We start from the raw sequence: 10,545 nt of genomic DNA on the forward strand, positions 1-10,545 counted from the left end.
TGAGAGACTAATTTACACATTCTTTTTCACAGCCTGAGTCTCACTTCATGTTTAATAAGATTATGGGCTGGATTTTTCTCTCCCCTGTTGCTTAAAAGCCTGGGCCCGCACAGAACATTCATTTTCAGCTTTCTCTCCACCTCTCCTGCCTGCCCACAAGTTCTAATAAAAAGAAACTTTTTAATCAGATTGGAAGAAAACATACGCAGCTTTTAATGTGCGGCAAAGTGAAAACCATAACAAAAGCGACCTTTCTCGTTTTATTTTGTCATTATATATGAGCAATAATGAAGCTATACATATAAAAAAATGCTTGGTAGCGATAAATCAGAAAGTCATTGCTTCATTTCCCCCTCCTCACCTCCTTTACAAAGCCGCGCTAGCGTTTTTAGTGCCAGCTGCCACGGTAACAGCTCTGACGCTCATTGTATATTTCAGTGTGAGATGTCGGATGGAAACATGTCACGTGAAACAGTATGGCCTATGATTTCTATTTATAGGATGCTGCCAGTTGGAAGGATGTCACCTGGAAGAGTGTGACCCCCCATGATTTCTATTTCTAGGCCACCACTGTTGGGTGAAAGCATGTCATCTAGAACAGTGTTCTTCAACCACCGGTCCATGGACCAGTGCCGGTCCACAGAAATTTCCTGCCGGTCCACAGGGCCAGCACGTGCATCAGGCCCAAAACAGTGTTCTTCAACCGCCGGTCCATGGTGCGATCGATGCGGCGTTATCTTCGAGCCAGCTCCCTCTTCCTTACTGATTCAGTGCACAAAAGCCATGGGCAGTGGCTCCTACGGGCATTCTGCGCCTGAACCAGAAGCCTTCTCTCTGACCTTGCAATGTCAGAGGGAAGGCTTCCAGACGAGGCATGGGACGTGCAAGGTGCAATTAGTACTGCTATGGGGGCGGGGTCTGGGGTGGAGATTGGGTAGAGATGGGCAGGGTCTGGCCCACGACTTAGCCCAGTGTTCTTCAACTGCCGGTCCACGGACCGATGCCGGTCCATAGGTGTAAAAAGGTTGAAAAACACTGATCTAGAAAAGTATAGTTTATGATTTCTATTTCCAGATTGCTGTCAAGGTCAAAACTACCACTAGAGGTCACTGATGCTATTTTATGACGAGCTGGCATCAGGAAGAGCGATTTGAGTTCACTATTAGAGCAGCAGAAAAATTATGGTAAGCCTGGTGGGGCCTACAGATGGGTGGACAGCTCCAACAGCCCAATAAAGGGGGAACTTACGGCCTCTTTTACAAAGCCGCGCTAGCAGCTGCCGCACGGCAACAGCCCCGAAGCCCTTTAAATCTCTTTGGGCTGCAGGGCTGTTAGTGCAGTGCAGCCTCTAGCCGATAGTTTCTCAATAAAGTACATTATTATGCTCATTAAAATACATAATACAATCAAATACAAAGCACATGAACCATTTGGGGCTGGATTCTGTACATGGCGCCTAACTCAGAAAGCACCTAGAAAAAAGGCAACGGCCGTGCGTCAGTCGTGCTTAGTTGCCGTTTACAGAATCATGCCTAATGGTGCCTATCAAAAACTTTTATAGAATTGGGTAGGCACCTATCGGCTAATTTTATTTTTTCCAATTATGAGCTTTTTGAAGGTAGGTGCCTAAGGTAGGTGCCTAATAAACACAATACAATACAATCCCTGGAATGAACCATAAGAAGCAGGTCTACTTTTTGGGATCTAGCCTGGATTGACCACTGTCGGAGACAAGATGCTGGGATCGATGGACCGTAATCTGTCTCAGCAAGGCTTTTCTTATTCTTTTGTAATATTCAGAAAAGATGGGAAGGCTCTGTGTTGGATTCCTGGCCATAATAAATTGAAATATGGAAACATCTCTAATTAGACATATAGGACCCCCCCCCCCCCCCCCCTAGTCTCTTGGTAGAGAGTCACTGCTTTTTCCTCTTTCAGTAGTAAGATTGCCAACTGGATTCAGATTTACCCAACACTGTTGATCCAGTCCTAAATTTACTGCATTGCATGCGGGGACTTGTAATTTTGATTTCTCCCCCCTTGCAGTCCCTAAGAAAACCAAAACTACAAGTCCCTGCATGCAATGGGGGTGAACCCAGGACTGGATCAGCCCCGTTGGGCAAATCTGAATCCAGTTGGCAACCTTATTCAGTAGCCTCTTACTCCTGGTGATTACTGCCATTTATAAATTCTCTTAGCAACTACGCAGCTGCTCTGCTTCCTGGTTTGGGAGGAAAAGAATCTCACTTTAGCTGATATCACCTCCTAGAAGTGACTCATAACTAAAGTACTGAAGTGAGAATTATGCAGGCCAGGTTGTCCTCATGTGCCCTTTGATATTCAGTGCTATTTAAATGGTCAGGAATGGCTCTAGGCCAATATGGAGGAGAGTATGGGGTAGAGGTTAGAGTTACAGCCTTAGCACCCTGTGGTTGTGGGGTTCAAACCCCACACTGCTCCTCGTGATCCTGGACAAGTTACTTAATCGTCCACTGCTCCAGGTACATTAGATAGAATGTGAACCCACTGAGTACCTACGTAAACCACTTTGAGTGTGGTTGTAAAACTACAAAAAGGTGGTATACAAATCCCTTTCCCTTAAATAGCATTTAGCTGGCTAAGGGCTCCTTTTACAAAGCCTGCACTAGGGCCTTAACGCGCGAAATAGCGCACCCTGAATTGCCACACACTAAATTGGAGCAGGCGGTAGATTTCCGGCTAGCGTGCACTCTAGTGTGAGCTAATCTGGGGCGTGCATTAAAACCGCTAGCGCAGCTTTGTAAAAGGAGCCCTAATATTCAGTGAGAAATAACCAGCTATCTTGCTGAATATTCATGGTGTAGTGGCTACATTGTACAACGTAGCCAGCTATTCATGAATATTTAAGCATTGGCTGGCCAAATTGAGCCACAGAAATAGGAGTCTTATATTTGGCCAGCGCTCAATATTCATTTAGCCAGTTAAGTTAATGACGGCCACAAAAACCAAACGGATATTCAATGCTGGTTACTGGAAACTGCCCAGCATTGAATATTCTGGCTCACCGTCGACCGAAGTTAACTGGGCTGTCTCCCATTTTCTAAATATCAACCCCCGTTACTTTTATTTGGTACTGAACCCTGACCTTGATGTAAACAATGTAACTGTCAACTTACTGGTCATTTAAGCGTACCTACCATCCCTCCTGCTAAATTTGTAAGTCCATAAACTACAAACCTGCGTACAGATTAACAAAAATGATCCCAAGGCTGCAGCTGTGAGGGAGCTTCTCTCAACGTACTTTGTAAAGGCACATTTTTTCCAATTGGCCTTTCCCAAATTGAAGAAATGAGTATGGAACCGCAATCTGTATGTGTGTAATTATTGATTTTTTTTTGTTGAGAAAATTTTCAGTTTGTATTAATTTGTTAATTTTTAATATGGATATTTTGATTGTCATAGAATTTTATGAATTTTAGGATTTAAAAAAAAACAAACAAACACTTTTTCTTTTAATTCTTTCCTTTTCAATTCTTGAATGGAGTTCTTTTCTTAATTGATGTGAAAAATATATTGTAAACCGCTCAGATCCTTTGTTGGCTGGTATGCGGTATATAAAGTTTTTTTTTAATTAACATAAGTACAATGTATCTGATAATAAATGAAGGAAGTAAACACAGGGATTTTGAAAGGAATACCTTACACATACTTCTGATGGCCTACCTTTCCTTCACTATCCATTTTCCCCCACTATAGAGCTTGGGAAGCACTGAAAGAGAATATTTTTCCCACATGTAAACACGAGTACCAAAGCAAATACTTTGAAAATGTAAATCCAGTTTGAGTGCAGAGACAGGATCTGGTACTGCTACCGTGTTTCCCTGAAAATAAGACCTACCCCGAAAATAAGCCCTAGTCCCTCTTCGTGCTGCTACGCCGAGGAATAACGGCGGCCTTGGGTGCAGGAGTGGCCTCGTATCTGTCTTTGGCTGACAGACGGAGCTTCGGAGCGGGGCAGCTCAGCTGCTGGGAAGATGGAGTCTGTGAGTGTTTTGAACCCAACCCTTTTACCTTTGCCATCGCTGGGGAAGGGGGGAAGGAGGGGGCGGTGGTGGCCATTTGCTGGGTGGTGCGCACACCGTAGCAGCGGGGCTCATGACCAGCAGCCGGGCGCTCCCCCCTCCGTCGAGATCCGTGACTCAGTGAGGGTGAAGAGCTGAACGGAGGCGCCACTGTCATGGCTGTGCCTCGGCTTTGGTGGACCGCCAGGTTTTCCATTTAGTTTTAAAGGGTTTTTCTTGCTGCTCTTTGCCTTCCCTTCTTCCCATGCTTGTTTGAGTCGCGTGAGGGCGATGGATGGCATAATGGCCAATCGGGAAAGCGTTTCGGAGTCCCCTGTGGTTGGTCCTCAGCGGGTCAGCGGGGGCTCGGCTGCGCAGCGCGGGAGTGCTCAAGGGTTCTGCTGCACAAGGGATGGGAGGGAGGAAAGGAGGGAAGGATAGAAGCTGGGCAAGGGTTCTGCTGCACGAGGGATGGGAGGGAGGGAAGGAAGAATAAAATCCGGGCAAGGGTTCTTCTGCACAGGGAGATGGGAGGGAGGGAGGGATAGAAAGATGCTGCACATGTGAGGGAGAGAAAGGAAAGATGACGGAGGTGAAGGAGCGGAAGGAAGAGATGATCATGTAAATGACAAAAAAACTACCCTGAAAATAAGACCGAGTGCGTTTTTTGGGCCTAAAATTAATATAAGACATTGTCTTATTTTTGGGGAAACACGGTAGGAAAGGATTTGCTGGGACACTGTCTTAAAAACTTGAGTAAATGGAAGAAGGGTTAAACTGATACATTCTATGTTTATTTATATCGTCGGTTCAGGTATAACTTATCAGCAAAACTTTTTATTTAGCATTTGATTCCAATTCCCACCCACGCAGGCTCGGTCTTTGATTTATGGGTTGTTAAGCCAATTAAGAGGGCAGGAGGAAAAATTTTCACCTCAACGTTTAATGGGCTTCTGTATCAGCAAATTATTAGCCCTTAGGAATTGATTAGATCCAGGTCCTTACAGTTCATCTTGAAGCAAACATAAAATAAATAGCATCCATATTAGTTTAAGTATCCCTATTCCCTTAGCTACGGTACTTTAAATAATTAAGCAACTCACTAAAAATAAAAGGCTGACAGCAGACCACTAGGAAGATGGGAGCTATCCACTCTTTTGAACCAAGTGTCACAAGTTTGATTATCTTCCAGCTGGTGCAAAGTCTTGTGTGCACTTGGTGCCACAGGAAGAAAATGTACTGTGGAATATGTTTTCACCAGTTTAAACTGGTTCTGACTGGTTCAAAGGTTTAAACTGCTTTAAACCAATCTGGTCCTGACCAGTTCACATTGACCAATTTAAACTGGTTCCAACTGGTTTAGTTCACAGCAGTTAAACGTGTATAAACTGGTTCTAGCTGGTTCTAACTTGCTTAATCTGGTTCTGACCAGTTGTTCTGGAGTGCTAGCAGAAAGCTTCTGCTGGGGTATGTATTGTTGAGAGCAGAGAAGGGAGAAAGCCACACTTACTGTAGTCAGGGGGGGGGTCACTGGCCTCTGGGTCTTGCAATGAAGAACAATGATATGTAGCGCCTGATTTTACCCATCGAAGGCACCACTGAAGGTCTCAGAAATCAAGCTGGGACTAATATTAGAAAACAAACAGATTAATATTCAAAGCTATTTAACCAGCCAGGAACAGCTCCCAACTTCATTCATAAGAACAAAAGAACTGCCATACTGGGACAGACCGAAGGTCCATGAAGCCCAGTATCCTGTTTATTCCATTTACTCAAGTTTTTAAGACAGTGTCCCAGGTTCCAAGTACCTAGCTAGATCCCAAGTAGTAAAACAGATTTTATGCTGCTTATCCTAGAAATAAGCAGTGAATTTCCCCCAAGTCATCTCAATAATGGCCTATAAACTTTTCTTTTAGGAAATTATTCAAGCGTTTTTTTTAACCCAGCAAAGCCACATTCTCTGGCAACGAATCCCAGAGTTTAAATACACCTTGTGGCCAACGTCAGAATTGGCACTAGGAGGCCTAAAGCGCCTACATAGATACGAGTCACGCAAAGATAGTCACTGGAAACATAGGCCCAGAAAACTCTGGCCTACATGTCCAGTGCCTATCTTTCCCTTAGGCATGATTCTGAAACCTGCGCAATGCATGGTTGACATGCGATCGGTGGCCGCTTTTAAGGCAGCCACCGATAGTGCCGGTTACAGAATCCGACCCTATACCAGTTAGTGCTGAATATTGGCATAACAGGTTAAATTGCCAAGGCCAAAAATGAAACTGGAAATTCAATGCTAGTTGCTGGAAATGGTCCAGCATTGAATATCCGTGTTTAACATCAGTGGCAGACAACAAAAGCGCTGTTGAATATTAGACCCCCCACATGACGAGAAAACAAAGATAGAAAAAGTAATTTTATTTTCTATTTTGGGATTAGAATATGTCAGTTTTTGGAATGTACATCTGCCAGAGGCTTGAAGAAGTTAAGAAATACTGATTTAGAATATATAGCACTGAATAAAGGGGAGATATAATAAGCATCTTGGAGACATGGTGGAGTGAGGATAACCGATAGGACATTGTGATACCCCAGAACAAATTATATCTCAATGGTATATAAAATTGGTGGAGGGGTGATACTATATATTAAAGAGGACATTGAGCTAAACAGAATGAAAGATCTACAGGAAACAAAATGCACCATGGAATCTTAATAAATATATATTCTGGGAGTGAAGGAAAAAAGAATAGTAGTGGAAGTATACTGCCCTCTGCTTGACCAGAATGGATAAATGATGAAATTTTAACAGAAACTAACATATTTGACAACACAATAATAATGGGTGATTTCAATTACCATAGCACAAGGAGAAAGGGCAGAAAATAATCAAGAACTACAATACTACTCAATATTCAATGCTAGATCAGAATTGCACTGTTCATAGAAACCAAACCAAATTTTCAGTTTTCAGTCAAAAAAGAGCTCTGATAATTGCAGCACAAAAAAATTCCATCACTTCAAAAACAGAATTCTAAATACACAACGGAAAAATGTATAAATTGAAAAATATCCCCCCCCTTCTCCCTCCTCCCCTTCTGATCCAAGCTACTTAAATGGGCTGTTCACCGCCATCGTCTTGACTTTCTTTCAACTTGTGCTCGTACCCCTTCCCAAAGTGCCAGGTTTTGAAAAGCCGTTTGGACCCCCAGACATGTCCTTAAAATGAGGTCATGTCCGGGGGAATCCAGACGTCTGGTAACCCTTTATATGGACACCATATATAGAAGCTGGGGGTGTACCTGCCGTTAACAGTTTAGAACAGCTGACAATTACCGTACTGTATAATCTTAAGGTTGAAAACAAACATAAGCCTAATTTCCCCTCTCTCAAGTCTTGTTCCAAGTTTATTCCATTCTTGATATACCAATCTTGATGAATCTAAGTGGTTAGCAATAAAAATAAAAACAAAGAGTTAAAGGGTTAACAAAAGCTGTTTGACATGATACATATGGAAAGAGGGGGGGGGAAATTAACATAGTATCATAGTGGATGATGGCAGATAAAGACCCGAATGGTCCATCCAGTCTGCCCTTCCTGATTCAATTTAATTTTTTTCTTCTTAGCTATTTCTGGGCAAGAATCCAAACCTCTACCTGGTACTGTGCTTGGGTTCCAACTGCCGAAATCTCCATCAAAACTCACTCCAGCCAATCTACACCCTCCCAGCCATTGAAGTCCTCCCCAGCCCATCCTGCCCCAAACGGCCATATACAGACACAGACCGTGCAAGTCTGCCCAGTACTGGCCTTAATTCAATATTTACTATTATTTTCTAATTCTAGATCCTCTGTGTTCATCCCATGCTTCTTTGAACTCCATCACCATTTTCCTCTCTCAGGAGCGCATTCCAGACATCCACCACCCTCTCCGTAAAGTAGAATTTCCTAACATTGCTCTTGAATATACCACCCCTAAACCTCAAATTATGTCCTCTGGTTTTACCATTTTCCTTTCTCTGGAAAATATTTTGTTCTACGTTAATACCCTTCGAGTATTTGAACGTCTGAATCATATCTTCCCTGTCCCTCCTTTCCTCTAGGGTATACATATTCAGGGCTTCCAGTCTCTCCTCATACGTCTTCTGGCGCAAGCCTCCTATCATTTTCGTTACCCTCCTCTGGACTGCTTCAAGTCTTCTTATGTCCTTCGCCAGATACGGTCTCCAAAACTGAACACAATACTCCAAGTGGGGCCTCACCAACGACCTATACAGAGGCATCAACACCTTCTTCCTTCTACTGGCTATGCCTCTCTTTATACAGCCCAGGATCCTTCCGGCAGCAGCCACCGCCTTGTCACACTGTTTTTTTTGCCTTTAGATCTTCGGATTAGAGAGTTGCGTGGGGACAGAAATCCCACCCATCCCCACCAGGATCCTCTCCGTTCCCACCCGTCTTCGCCAGGATCCTCTCCATCCCCACCCGTCCCCGTCAGGATCCTCTCCGTCCCCACCCATCCCTGCAAGTAATTACCTCCATTCCCGCCCGTCCCCATAAAAAGCAGCAATTACTTCTGACAGGATCATCAATTTCAGTTTCTTTTGCTGTTTTCCTTGTGGAATCTCTTTGGTGGAACCCTTTTTTTGTTTTCTGTTCAGGTAATTAACTTATAAACCCCCTCTTTTACTAAGGTTGATGTGTCCATTATATTATATGGACGAACCCTGCTTCCAAAGCCTTCCATTCCCATGGGAGTCCGTTGGCTACAGGGGGGACCTGTGGGAGTCCCGTGGGCCAGAGGGGGGTCCCCATGGGAGTCCCGTGGGTTAGGGGGCGGGATTCCCGCGATCCCCATTGCCGTGCAGACCTCTACTTCGGATACTATCACCCCTAGGTCCCTCTCCCCATCTGTGCATATCAGCTTCTCACCTCCCAGCATATACGGTTCCTTCTGATTATTAATCCCCAAATGCATACTCTGCATTTCTTTGCATTGAATTTTAGTTGCCAGGCATTAGACCAGTCCTCTAACTTTTGCAGATCCTTTTTCCTATTTTCCACTCCATCTTCGGTGTCTACTTTGTTACAAATCTTGGTATCATCCACAAAAAGGCAAACTTTTCCTTCTAACCCTTCAGCAATGTCAACCTTAAAGGGAGAAAAGAAATAGTTAAAATTATAGAGTAATAAAAGAAATCTCTTAAATTGTATGCTATAGACATCCTGAAATAGGAATGTTTTAAAGTCTGATTTAAACTTTGCTACTGAAGAGTCATGGCGAAGATGTAGAGGCATAGCATTCCATAAAGTAGGAGCTGTTACTGAAAAGTAGGGCTGCTTAAGTATGTTCACTCAGTTTACACATACCATAACAAGAATGAACCTCACTCCTAAGCCAGGTTATAATAATAATACCGTAATAATAATTTATTTATAACCCGCTATACCTTAACAGTTGAGAGCGGTGTATAATAAAGAGAATCTACCGGACGCAGATGAAATACAAATGGAATTATATAATAATAATAATAATAGCTTTATTTATATCCCATCAGTTCAAGACAGTATACAATAAAGTAGAAATACAATGTGGATACAGCAGGTATCGATTCAAGTGTAGAGAACAGGGAGATTACAGCACTGGTTTAGTGGGAGAGGGTAAGAAGAGGGTGGGTTGCAAAGGTAGGAGGAGGTGCGTGTTGGGAGTGTAATTAGATTGGATGGGGGTTCGAAGGATCAGATAAACTTGCCGAATAAGTGGGTTTTCAGAGTTTTTTTCTGAAGGATTGAAATGATGGAGAGTTCAGAAGGGCGCTTAGGGTGTCGTTCCAGATGCCTGCCTGAAAGGATAGTGTCCTCTCAAGGAGCATGATTGGGTGTCTTTAGCCAAAATTGTCATACAAAAGAGATTTCACAGGTTTCCCTAAACATTTGGGGCTCCTTTTACGAAGCCGCATTAGCGGCTTTATCGCACGGCGACTTTTCATCACGCGCTAACCCCCGCGCTAGTCGAAAAACTACCCTGCTCAAGAGGAGGCGGTAGCGGCTAGCGCCGCCATCACATTAGCACACGCTATTTTTTTAAGTACCTTTCTTATTTATAATCTTAATGTAGATTTTCTGTAAACCGCTTAGAACCTAACGGATGTAGCGGTATATAAGAAATAAATTACATTACATTACGCGGCTTCATACAAGGAGCCCTTGGTAAGGGGAAGAATTCACAAATAGAGGTTTCTCAAACTTATTTGTCATACCAATAAGATTATGTGGAACGTGATCTCAGATTCATGGGTTCTGAAGTTCTTTTTCATCAAGTCTGTGATTATGCTATACGGAAATGTCACTTGGGCTTCCTTCCCCCCAACTATTTCCCACTGCTCTCTCCTTTCCCCGTCGCACTCCCTCCATCATCCTCATCCCACAAACGTCCCCTGACGACGAAGGCAAGAAGCCAGCAGCGTTGCGATTGGTCGAAACGGAGCCTTTGGGCGGGGCGAACAGTT

The 10,545-nt window shown here is 43.5% G+C and overlaps 1 long non-coding RNA gene across 1 annotated transcript in view; it reads right to left on the bottom strand.

Annotated features, from left to right (window-relative positions):
* Window positions 1-10,426, bottom strand: part of LOC117348876 — a 166,771-nt gene extending 156,345 nt beyond the window's left edge. Inside the window, exons 1-2 of the long non-coding RNA XR_004537061.1 lie at window positions 10,297-10,426; window positions 5,551-5,665 (exon numbers count right to left, since the gene is read on the bottom strand). This is a non-coding gene — a long non-coding RNA (uncharacterized LOC117348876). The remainder of the gene's footprint in view (window positions 1-5,550; window positions 5,666-10,296) is intronic.
* Window positions 10,427-10,545: the final 119 nt, after the last annotated feature.

The sequence above is a fragment of the Geotrypetes seraphini genome, chromosome 15, assembly GCF_902459505.1.
Source record: "Geotrypetes seraphini chromosome 15, aGeoSer1.1, whole genome shotgun sequence".
Classification (NCBI taxonomy): domain Eukaryota; kingdom Metazoa; phylum Chordata; class Amphibia; order Gymnophiona; family Dermophiidae; genus Geotrypetes; species Geotrypetes seraphini.